This window comes from Hordeum vulgare, chromosome 7H, assembly GCF_904849725.1.
Source record: "Hordeum vulgare subsp. vulgare chromosome 7H, MorexV3_pseudomolecules_assembly, whole genome shotgun sequence".
In the NCBI taxonomy this organism is placed as follows: domain Eukaryota; kingdom Viridiplantae; phylum Streptophyta; class Magnoliopsida; order Poales; family Poaceae; genus Hordeum; species Hordeum vulgare.
Genome location: NC_058524.1, coordinates 212,027,865 through 212,040,341, shown reverse-complemented (window position 1 = coordinate 212,040,341; position 12,477 = coordinate 212,027,865).

Genomic DNA, 12,477 nt, shown 5'->3' with positions numbered 1-12,477 from the left:
GTCTAACTCCTAAGCACAAAGGGTTCATGGGCCCAGTTCCCCTTCGCGCTCTTGCACGTGGCGTGGGCGGCCGACGTCAGTCCTAGCATCCCTTAATCACAAGCGCGATGCATCTCGGGACCACTCGGGCGCGCGCCGCTACATTGCTGACATCTGAAAAGCTTCGGCTGATACCGCGACGCCGAGTACCCATAATTCTTCCCGCGTAGCCGGTTAGTGTGAAAAGGTCTTCGACCAACCCAGATCAAATACCCAAATCCATTAACATTTTAATTAGGCCATCGACACAGTCTCGCGGGAATCCACCCGTCTTAACAACTAATCACCAATGATCCCAGTAACATGGTCGAGTAACTGTGTGGTTATAACATCGGGGGAACCCGAGGTATCACCCTCGTTGGATTCTCAATGATGTATCCGTCAAGGTGGGCTTAGAGGAATCACCCTCGAGGTTCCAACACTTGAGGGGTCGCACGACAGAGGCATCGCCGGGAATGGTGAAAGAGGAATCACCATCGATAACCACGACCGACTAGCTATACTACAGAGATATGATCAGGAGTACTTAGCGAGGTGTCACCCTCGGTACCCGATAGTATCCTGTAGCATCGTACAACTAAGGGGGGGGGGGGTATGTGCTGTGTCGGGTCTGGCTCGTCGATTAGGGATCGAGAATTGAAAACAAGCGGGGCAACTGGACTACGGGGTCAGAGGGGATGACTGCTCCACCTATACTAAGCAGATTAAAGGTACATGACTGAAAGTAGCAGTTCATCAAAATTAGGCTATGCATCAGATATAGGAGCTATCTACAACAGTAGCAAAATACTAATGCAAGCAGTAGGAAGAAAGACATAGGCGATATAGGAATGATCAAGGGGGTTTGCTTGCCTTGCTGCTCTGCGGCAAAGGACTGATCGGCCAGGTCGTAGATGTATCCGGCAGCAGCGTCAGTCTCAGGGTCTACCAGTAAGAAGAGGGGGAAGAAACAATAAATAATAGCAACGGTGCAACACAATGCATGACATGGCAAGATGCAGGCTAGACATGAGCTAACGCAGCAACATCCGTCATAGACGGATCGGAAGAATATCTGACGATATTTTCCGGGTCTCGGGCTACTATTGGACAGATGGAAAACATTGAAAAATTGCATGTTTGCTCTGCTAGGGATGTGTGACACACGAATGGACCGTGTATCCGGGTTCGTCTCGTTGTGCTGATCAACTTTCATGTTGAAAGTATTTTGATTTCACTTACGGATTATTTTATATTAATTTTGAATAATTAGGAATTAAAAACAGATTTAATTAATTTAATTAAAAGCTAATATGACACCAGCATGATGTCACGCTAACATCAGCAGTTGACTGGTCAACTGACCAGTGGGTCCCGAACGTCATAGACACAAGTTTTTAAATTAAGATTAAATAGTAATTAATCAAATTAATTTAGGGGGGACCCACGTGCCATACTCTAATTATTCTAATTACTTAATTATCCATTTAATTAGTTAACCAATTAATATATCTAATCATTTATTTATTATTTTATTAATAAAAACATACATATATATATATATATTTCTTTTTTCTTTTTCTTTCCTCTACAAACATGTATACATACAAAATATAACATACATACAAATTACATACATACACAAATACAACCTTTTCATTTTTATCTCCCTGTAACACATCTCTGTGCTAACCTTCAAACTCTGTGCTCATCTGTGCCATCTCTCTCAACAGAGGGAAAGGAGGCAACCTCCAACTACACCTAGAGGAAACCATCGGTGCTGGAACGAGGAACTAATTTCCGGAATGGAACCGGGGCGAGAAACGGAAGGAGAGGGTGGCGGGAGCCGCGGTGCCTCACCACCGTTGACGGGGAAGCAGAGGCACGACGTAGAGGTAGACCGACCGGGAGGTGGTTGGGGAGGAGGATGCCGGCGAATCCGGCGTGGCGGAGCCCGGGACGGGGCCGATCGAACGCGGTGGAGCGGTTCCGGTGAGCTTGTTGACGAGGAGGCCGGTCGTGTGACGAGGAGGGGCCGGCCGGTGGCGCCGGTTGCGGAGGTCGTCGGGGCGGTGCAGTTTGAGGGAAGGGCGAGCCGTGGGGGCCGCCGGAGTGGAGAAGGGCTCGCCAAGGAGGGGGGCAGCAAGATGGGAAGGTAGAGGTGGGGGCCGCCGGAGTGGAGAAGGGTGACGGTGTCGACGGGCGAGGCGCCAGGGGGCCTGGCGCAGGGGAGGCACTGGTGGCGGTCCGAGGAGGAGGCGGAGAGGGTGAGGGTTCCTCGCGAGGGGAGGGGGCTCGCGACGGGAAGGAGATTGGGGGCGAGGGGGGCCGATCCCCTCGTGGGTTCGGTGAGTGGGGGAGACGAGGGAGACCGAGGGGCGAGCGGGGGGGGGGGTAGGATCTTGTGGGGGGGGTTGGTGCGGGAGAGGAAGGAGCTGTGCGCCGGAGGGAGGCAGGGGCCTCGATCCTTGGGAGGAGGAGGGAGGCCGAGAGAGGAGCGTTAGGTGGGGGAGGCTCGGTGGGGAAGGAGCCCGTGGGGGCCCCGGCCGAGGCACCGGTGGGGAGGGGAGGCCACCGGGGAGGTGAGGGCCGCCGGAGACGGGGCTCCCAGGGATGGGGAGGTTGGCCGGCGGGCATGGGGCTCCCGGGGATGGGGTGGGTCGCCGGCGAGATGGGGAGGGAGAGGGATGTTGGGTGGAGGTCGACGGGAGGGTGTGTGGGGGAGGGCCTGGACGGGATCAGGTGCTAGGAGCCGAGCGAGGGGGGAAGGATAGGGCGGTTGGAGGCGGCCTGGGACGAGGTGAAGAGAGGAGGGAGACCAGGGGCGAGCGGATCTCGTGGGGTAGGTGGGGCGACGGGATTGGCGGTAGGTGGGGGCAGGTGGGAGCGGTTGGTGGCTCGGTAGGTGGCCCCGCGGCGTTAGGTGGGAGGCTGGGTGGCGGCGGCGGCCACAGGATGGGGAGGGAGCCGGATCGCTAGGGTTGCCCCGCGGCAGTTGGAGGCTGGGCCGGCTGGGCCACTAGGCCAAGTTGGGCCAGATTTTTTTCTTTTGTTTTTTTATATTTCATTTTTAGTTTTATTTTACCCTTTTGCTTATTTCTATATTTTGAGATTTTTCTGCATTCTAGTTTAGAAAATATATTAACCATTATTTATCTCCTACAACTCAAACATTTTTTTTACATTTGAAAATTTTATTCGGTTGTTTTTACATTAAATATGATAACTGCTTTGATTTTTATTAACTGACAAATCTAGCTCAGTTAAAAATGATGACCTAGCATCATTAGGGTGCGGTTACTGTAGCTTAACTACCGTGGTGTCACAACTCTCCCCTACTAACAAGAATTCTCGTCCCGAGAATTAAGAGGTAGAAGGAAAGAGCTCGGGGTATTCATCACGAAGATGATCCTCGCGTTCCCAAGTGGCATCATCTTCAGAATGATTTGACCACTGCACTTTAAGGAACTTGGTGACTTTGCGATGAATCTTACGTTCAGTTTGGTCGAGAATACGAACCGGATGCTCTTTATAAGAGAGTCTTGTTGTAGCTCAAGCATATCATGATCCACTGCTCGGATAGGACCCTTGAAGCAGCGGTGGAGCTGAGACACATGGAAGACACCGTGAACATGAGAAAGGTTCACCCGCAGTTCAAATTGATAAGCTACCTTTCCACGCCTTTCGAGAACAGTGAAAGGACCAATATAGCGAGGAGCTAACTTGCCCTTGATTCCAAAACGATGTGCACCTCTCATTGGTGTGACACGGAGATAAGCCTTTTAGCCCGGTTGATAGACCATATCTTGATGATGACGGTCATACTGACTCTTTTGACGAGACTAAGCAGCCTTCAGATTCCCCAGAACAACGCGGATTTGATCTTCAACATGTTGGATAAATATCCGGGCCGAAGAGTGATCGGTCCATTGAACTGTGCCTCGAGAATTACATATGAAGCCAAGTGTAAGGGATACCTTGGAGTCAAAGATGTACATGAGAGTCAGGTTTCAATCTTGTGGAACTTGGGTTATAGGTCCACCATGTGGGCCGAGAGTAGATAGAGGGGTGACATATTATACGGTCTTGGTAGCAAGACATGTCAGAGGATAACCTGTCAGTTATGTTGGAACAACATCGGTACCAATGGCGGGGGACAAATAGAACCATTTTCCTGCTCGTTGAAACGAGGCGGACCAATAGGCAAGGTTCTCGTCCACCGGCGGCTACCGGAATGTTATCCACAATAGTAACAGGGTCTTACTGATAGAGTCCTATACCGTGAATTTAACCTAAGTAGGGAATTAACATTGCTTAGATAAGTTATGCCACACGAAAGGTCAAACAGACCAATAGGAAGGAAAATGTGTCCACACACACAGGTATTAAAGTATACCATTCCCGAGGAAAAATAGGGTATGGTATACATGATAGGTCATCAAGTACAGAACCTTATAGATAAAGAGGCAAGAAGACTCATGATGTTTACCCATACCACGCGGTCTGAATAATTGATCAGGAACAATTTAGCATTGTGCTTCCAATGTTCTGGTTGAAATTTGAAGTACCACATCCGTGCTTCGGGGTAGGATCGACATGGTCATCAGATAAAGGTTGGACTTTGGGTACACAAAGAATTCATCAAAAACAACTTATAAAATAAACCATATAGTTTCCGCATGGAAGAAGGCGAATCTTACATATGGGAGGATTTATAACAATAGGTCCTTCGGCCCGGCGTGCCACACAAGACATCACCGTACCAGATTACATAAGACCAAAGTAACAATTTATAGGAAAATGTTCCAACCATCATACCTGCCCGAGATTCAGATCTGATTGGTGTCAGGACACCTCAGGCTCAAGATTCCTGAGAAGAAAAATGAAGATGCAAGATTCTCATGATATGAGCTACACAAGCAACTCTTAAATCATGAGTTCGACTGTAAGACATATGAACACAATGTCAAGACATTCGTGTCCACATAGAATTCTTACATCAAAGTGCAACTGAGTTATCATTTGGAAACCATCATCGAGAATAACAAGGCTCCATGTGTAAGTATGAATTAGCTCTTATGAAGGAACTTCTTTTCCTTGATCAAATTAGTCAGTGACTTCGCGTGCTAAGAGAAATTATATGAAGTGAAGATAACAAATCTTCAAAACATATAACACTTTGCGCATGCGTGAATGATATGGTATTTCCCGAGAGGAAGCGAAACAAAACTTTCACTTATTCACAGCGGAAAGAGTGCACATGAACTTTGGGCAATACACTGCTTCTACCCAACCTATTCTTCACGATCCAGACACAAGGACAATGCCTTCAAGAGCTTCACCATGGGGCATGGAGAAGTTGAGGGTGTATCTGATGGCCTCAACAACAATCCCTCAAGAATTTGACAGGGATGAATTTCCAAAATTATAACATCAAAGAGATAGCATTTGTCATTTGCTCAAGGGAACAACAACAATTAATCATTGGTAAAAGGGTGCACTCTGAAATACTGAGTGAGTAGCACGACCGATGCTAAAATGATGAGTCAACACCCAACACACTAAGAATGAAACAATCAGTTGTTAAACTCAAGGCAACAGGGTTGCCAGAAATATTGGAATCACACATCAGAGTTCACTTGTTGGTATTCCGGTTCGAAACAACACGGAACCAAGAAATGAATAGTGATGGCGAGAGATATTGCTATATCAAGAATTCTTAAGAGGCGTTCAATCCTCACGACATTCTTGACAGAAAATATAGTAATACTTCAAGGTAGAAGATAACATAAGCTGAATAGCAAGGAACTCAAGGGACAACACAAAACATGAACACGTTCGTGTTGGAGGGAAGGTAAACAATGATGTCGATGATAATACAATCATCGGGGGGCAAGGATGGTATTTGTCAACATGCATTCGATTGATACCCTGCAAGAGGTTAGAATGCTGATGATGATCACGACACATTTGTCAAGAAATTTCATGAAGATGTAATCGTTCAGCGACGACATCAAGCAGGGGAATGATGAAGCAAGAGGTTGTCGGAATCACAGATAAGACTGCTAGCTTAGAATTGAGATTGCCTTTCAGGAAAACCAACATGATGTGGAAAGCTTGATGTAAGCTTAACGTATAGTTGGAATTGTGTTCCAGGGATGAAGGATATAGATAGTACGGTCGAGCTCCAACATGACGATGATGCAGCTTAACAGCTTGGAATGACATCATCGAGTACAAACTCGTAAACAAGGAAGATTACAAAAAATTGTCGAATCGCAATGCGTACTCGATTCAGTTATCGATGTACTCGCGTGTCCAACATCTCAAAAACGAGGAAACTGGAATTGATGGAAATATCATAGTTGATGAGGATCTCACAAGAAGTTATGCAGCTCCGTGATAATTTTCGGGATACGAGGGATAATACTCGGAGGTAGATCAACACTAAAGCTCGGACCAATGTATTTATTTGAAGAAGGCAAGTACTTTAACTCGTCTGAGAATAAAGTCAAGGTAGGACAACATGGTCGGAACCACGATTGCAAAGGACAAGATCACAGATACCAGATTGAAACCACAAAATGAATAATTATCGATACGAGAAGTTTCCATGATAGGATCAACGTCGTTTCCATGGGCATGAACACAAGTTCAAGGTTGATTCCCACTTCATCAATGCATCACCTGCCATTTACTCCTCGACTTTGATCAGGTTGTAGCTTTGAAAGGATATCGGCAAGGCACCAGAAGAGTAAGACTCATGAAAACTTTTCGAGTCATCTTGATTTAGGAAGGCATAGGTTCAACCCGTCGGGGCATCTTAGGAACATATACCATACACTCCAAGAGTAATTAACACATGCTTGAAGGGCATGGCTGACAAAAGCGTAGGGTACAACTCATCAGAGGGAGAAGACACAATTTACCAATGGCATCCTGTGTCAGGGGAAACAATCACAAGAATTTTTCGAAAGTAAAGGATGTCGTCGGATAATAACCCAGCCATGAGTCTGGCAATCCATGAAAGATCTGATGTGAGTATCGGTACTCAATCAGAGGGAGATAGGATGCAATGCATCGGGTTATAGAACATCTGAAAATTATTGATACTTAATTATCAAAGGAATTAGGATTTCCAGGTTGGTGTATCATAATCAGATGCTCCGACCAATATACAAGTAAGTTGAATGGACTTAGATGGACAATCAATGATAGTTGATTTGTCGAGAACCAGCTCTCTCTGGAGGGACGTCTGAGCCGGAAGATAATTCATAAGTATCTGCAGATGATTGTGTGCATTCACACAAAGGTAGAATCAATAAGACCATAGGAAAAATCACAAAGGATTTTAATGAATGCTGCTAGACATATGGATTTAACCATAACACAAGCAGGTGAGAAAAGTTAAAAGCAATAGGCTACTAGGGATTCCGAAAGATTGAATAGTAATTCGAAGAACTTCCGAAACCCATGACAACTGATGACATACGGATCCCCGATAAGATAATTCGTTGCCTCTATCAAAACAATAGCAATTGGAAAAGAAAGTACGAATGACATTTGTATGTAGTCATCCATAGTGGTTGATGGAGGAAGGGAAAATTGCAGAAGCAATGAGCACAAGATCTCAAGAAAACATCGAAGAGTAACTGCAGTTCTTCTGACGGATAAAGCCATCGTCTGGAATACGGGGCTCTCCGGGGGGAAGTATTTACGAGAACCTAATGTTAGAGTTAGCAAAATCTTTATCCCAAAAGAGAAGAGAGAGTAGAGCCCAGAGTATAAGAAAGGAGTAAAAGATACTAATACCACCCAATTGAGATGTGGGCCCGTAAGCTACAACATCAGTGTTAGTAAAGTTTTTCAAACACTAGACTCAACTTCGGCCAAGGAGTTGGAAAGGGGCTACCTACAGGCAGTCGGCTCTGATACCAACTTGTGACGCCCTCGATTTAATCGTACGCTAATCATACACGCAAATGTGTACGATCAAACTCAAGTACTCACGGGAAGATATCACAACACAACTCTAGACACAAAGAAAACAACATCAGCTTCATATTACAAGATAGGGGCCTCGAGGGCTAGAATACGAAAGCTCGGTAAACACACGAGTCAGCAGAAGCAACAATATCTAAGTATAGACATAAAACATGGGGTGCCTTAGAGAAGGCTAGCACAAACGATACAACGATCAAATGAGGCGAGGCCTCCTGCCTGGGAACCTCCTAACAACTCCTGGTCATCAATGGCCTCCATGAAGAAATCACCATTGGGGCGGCATGAGTCGGCAGGAAACTCCACTCCTGGGCTCCAACATCTGGTCGCAGCAACGGATCAAGAGGACAAAGGGGGAGCAAAGCAATGGTGAGTACTCATCCAAAGTACTCGCAAGTCTTACATCAGAACTATTCTAAGTATGCATGAGTATCAAAGAAGGGGGTGGTTATATGTGGACTGACTGCAGCAATGCGAGAATAGAGAGAGAAGACCTAGTCCTATCGAAGACTAGCATCTTCAGGGTCTTGCAGCAATAGACGAGAGTAGAACAGGTGTAACACAAATAATAGTCATATTGTTGCAACAATATTAAAGTGAGGTCACCCCCAGAGATCCTCCCTTGACTCCCTGCGAGGAAGCAATCCCGAGGCAACTAAATCCAGTTAAGTAACAGTTGTAGTTGTATAAGATCAGGGCACAACACCAAGTCGTCCTGTAACCGTGGACAGGCTATTCGAATAGTTAATTTTCATCCCTGCAGGGGTGCACCACATGTGCCGTCACGCTCGATAAAACTCTGGCCGGACACACTTTTCTAGGTCCTGCCCGGCCTCGGAATATCGACACGTCGCAGCCCCACCTAAGACTAATCAGAGAGGCCAGCCCGCCGGTCTAACTCCTAAGCACAAAGGGTTCGCGGACCCAGTTCTCCTTCATGCTCCTGCACGTGGCGGGGGCGGCCGACGTCAGTCCTAGCATCCCTTAATCACAAGCGCGATGCATCTCGGGACCACTCGGGTGTGTGCGCTACATTACTTACATCTGAAAAGCTTCGGCTGATACCGCGACGCCGAGTACCCATAATTTCTTCCCGCGTAGCCGGTTAGTGCGAAAAGGTCTCCGAACAACCCAGATCAAATACCCAAATCCATTAACATTTTAATTAGGCCATCGACACAGTCTCGTGGGAATCCACCCGTCTTAACAACTAATCACCAATGATCCCAGTAACATGGTCGAGTAACTGTGTGGTTGTAACATCGGGGGGAATCCGAGGTATCACCCTCGTTGGATTCTGAACGATGTATCTGTCAAGGTGGGCTTAGAGGGATCACCCTTGGGGTTCCCACACTTGAGGGGTTGCACGACAGAGGCATCATCGGGAATGGTGAAAGAGAAATCACCCTCGATAACCACGATCGACTAGCTATACTACAGAGATATCATCAGGAGTACTTAGCGAGGTGTCACCCTCGGCACCTGATAGTATCTCTGTAGCGTCGTACAACTAGGGGGGGGTATATGTTGTGTAGGGTTTGGCTCGTCGATGAGGGATCAAAAATTGAAAACAAGCGGGGCAACTGGACTACGGGGTCAGAGGGATGACTTCTCCACCTATACTAAACAGATTAAAGGTACAGGACTGAAAGTAGCAGTTCATCAAAATTAGGCTATGCATCAGATATGGGAGCTATCTACAACAGTAGCAAAATACTAATGCAAGCAGTAGGAAGAAAGACATAGGCGATATAGGAATGATCAAGGGGGGTTTGCTTGCCTTGCTGCTCTGTGGCAAAGGACTGATCGGCAGGGTCCTAGATGTATCCGGCAGCAGCGTTAGTCTCGGGGTCTACCGGTAAGAAGAGGGGGAAGAAACAATAAATAATAGCAACGGTGCAACACAATGCATGACATGGCAAGATGCAGGCCAGACATGAGCTAACGCAGCAACATCCGTCATAGACGGGTCGGTAGAATATCTGACGATATCTTCCGGGTCTCGGGCTACTACCGGAGAGATGGAAAACGATGGAAAAGTTCCATGTTTGCTATGCTAGGGACGCGTGACACACGAATTACCGTGTATCCGGGTTCGTCTCGTTCTGCTGTTTGCTATGCTAGGGACGCCGACAATAGCAGTTGACTGGTCAACTGACCAGTGGGTCCCGAACGTCATAGACACAAGTTTTTAAATTAAGATTAAATAGTAATTAATCAAATTAATTTAGTGGGGGAGCCACGTGTCATACTCTAATTATTCTAATTACTTAATTATCCATTTAATTAATTAACCAATTAATATATCTAATCATTTATTTATTATTTTTTAATAAAAACATATATATATATATATATAAATTTCTATTTTCTTTTTCTTTCCTCTACAAACATGTATACGTACATAATATAACATACATACATATTACATACATACACAAATACAACATTTTCATTTTTATCTCCCTCTAACACATCTGTGTGCTAACCCTCAAACTCTCTACTCATCTCTGCCATCTCTCTCAACAGAGGGGAAGGAGGCAACCTCCAACTACACCTACAGGAAACCATCGGTGCCGGAACGAGGAACTAATTTCCGGAACGGAACCGGGGCGGGAAACGGAAGGAGAGGGGGCCCGGAGCCACGGTGCCTCACCAGCATTGACGGGGAAGCAGAGGCTCGACGTAGAGGTAGACCGGCGGGAAGGAGGTTGGGGAGGAGGATGGCGGCGAATCCGGCGTGGCGGAGCCCGGGACGGGGCCGATCCGGTGCGGTGGAGCGGTTCCGGTGAGCTTGTTGAAGAGGAGGCCGGTCGTGTGATGAGGAGGGGCCGGACGGTGGCGCCGGTTGCGGAGGTCGTCGGGGCGGTGCTGTTTGAGGGAAGGGCGAGCCGTGGGGGCCGCCGGAGTGGAGAAGGGCTCACCGAGGAGGGGGGGCAAGATAGGAAGGTAGAGGTGGGGGCTGCCGGAGTGGAAAAGGGTGGCGGGTGTCGACGGGCGAGGCGCCAGGGGGCCTGGCGCAGGGGAGGCACTGGTGGTGGCGGTCCGAGGAGGAGGCGGGGAGGGGCCTCGGCGGCGGCGGTCGGTGGGTGAGGGTTCCTTGCGAGGGGAGGGGGCTCGCGGTGGGAAGGAAATGGGGGCGAGGGGGGCCGATCCCCTTGTGGGTTCGGTGAGTGGGGGGGAGACGAGGGAGACCGAGGGGCGAGCGGGGGGGGCTTGGTGTGGGAGAGGGAGGGGTTGTGCGCCGGAGGGAGGCATGGGCCTCGATCCTTGGGAGGAGGAGGAAGGCCGAGAGAGGAGCGTCAGGTGGGGGGAGGCTCAGTGGGGAAGGAGCCCGTGGGGGCCCCGGCCGAAGCGCCGGCGGGGAGGGGCGGCCACCGGGGAGGTGAGGGCCGCCGGAGATGGGGCTCCCGGGGATGGGAAGGTCGGCCGGCGTGGATGGGGCTCCCGGGGATGGGGTGGGTCGCCGGCGAGATGAGGAGGGAGAGGGATGTCGGGTGGGAGGCCGACGGGAGGGTGTGTGGCGGAGGGCCTCAAGGGGATCAGGGACTGGAAGCCGAGCGAAGGGGGAAGGACAGGGCGGTTGGAGGCGGCCTGGGACGAGGTGAAGAGAGGAGGGAGCACGGGACCTGGGCGGGGGCTCTCGGGAGAGAGAGAGAGACCAAGGGCGAGCGGATCTCGTGGGGTAGGTGGGGCGACGGGGCTGGCGGAAGGTGGGGGTAGGTGGGAGCGGTTGGTGGCTCGGTAGGTGGCCTCGCGGGGTTAGGTGGGAGGCTAGGTGGCGGCGGCGGCCAGGGGATGGGGAGGGAGCCGGATCACTAGGGTTGCCCCGCGGCGGTTGGAGGCATGGCCGGCTGGGCCACTAGGCCTAGTTGGGCCAGGGTTTTTTTTATATTTCATTTTTAGTTTTATTTCACCCTTTTGCTTATTTCTTTATTTTTATATTTTTCTGCATTCTAGTTTAGAAAATATATTAATCATTATTTATCTGCTACAACTCAAACATTTTTATTTATTTTTACATTTGAAAATTTTATTCGTTTGTCTTTACATTAAATATGATAACTGCTTTGCTTTTTATTAACTCACACATCTAGCTCAGTTAAAAATGATGACCTAGCATCATTAGGGTGTGGTTACTGTAGCTTAACTACCGGGGTGTCACATGCACTCATCGTGAATTTGCTAGAATACACATTGTGCTTCACTTATATCTTTTGAGCTAGACAATTTTGCTCTATGTGCTTCACTTAGATCTTTTAGAGCACGGCGGTGCGTAACTTGGTAGTTGGCTTGTGCTATGAAAAAAGTTCCAAAGGTGATAGGTACCCAAAGAGGATACAATAAAACTTCCATCTTCATATGCATTGAGTAGAAAGAGAAGTTTGATTCCTCTTAATTAGTTTTGAGACGTGGATTTGGTAATATTAAGAGTTATGTTAGTAGGGTGTTGTGAAT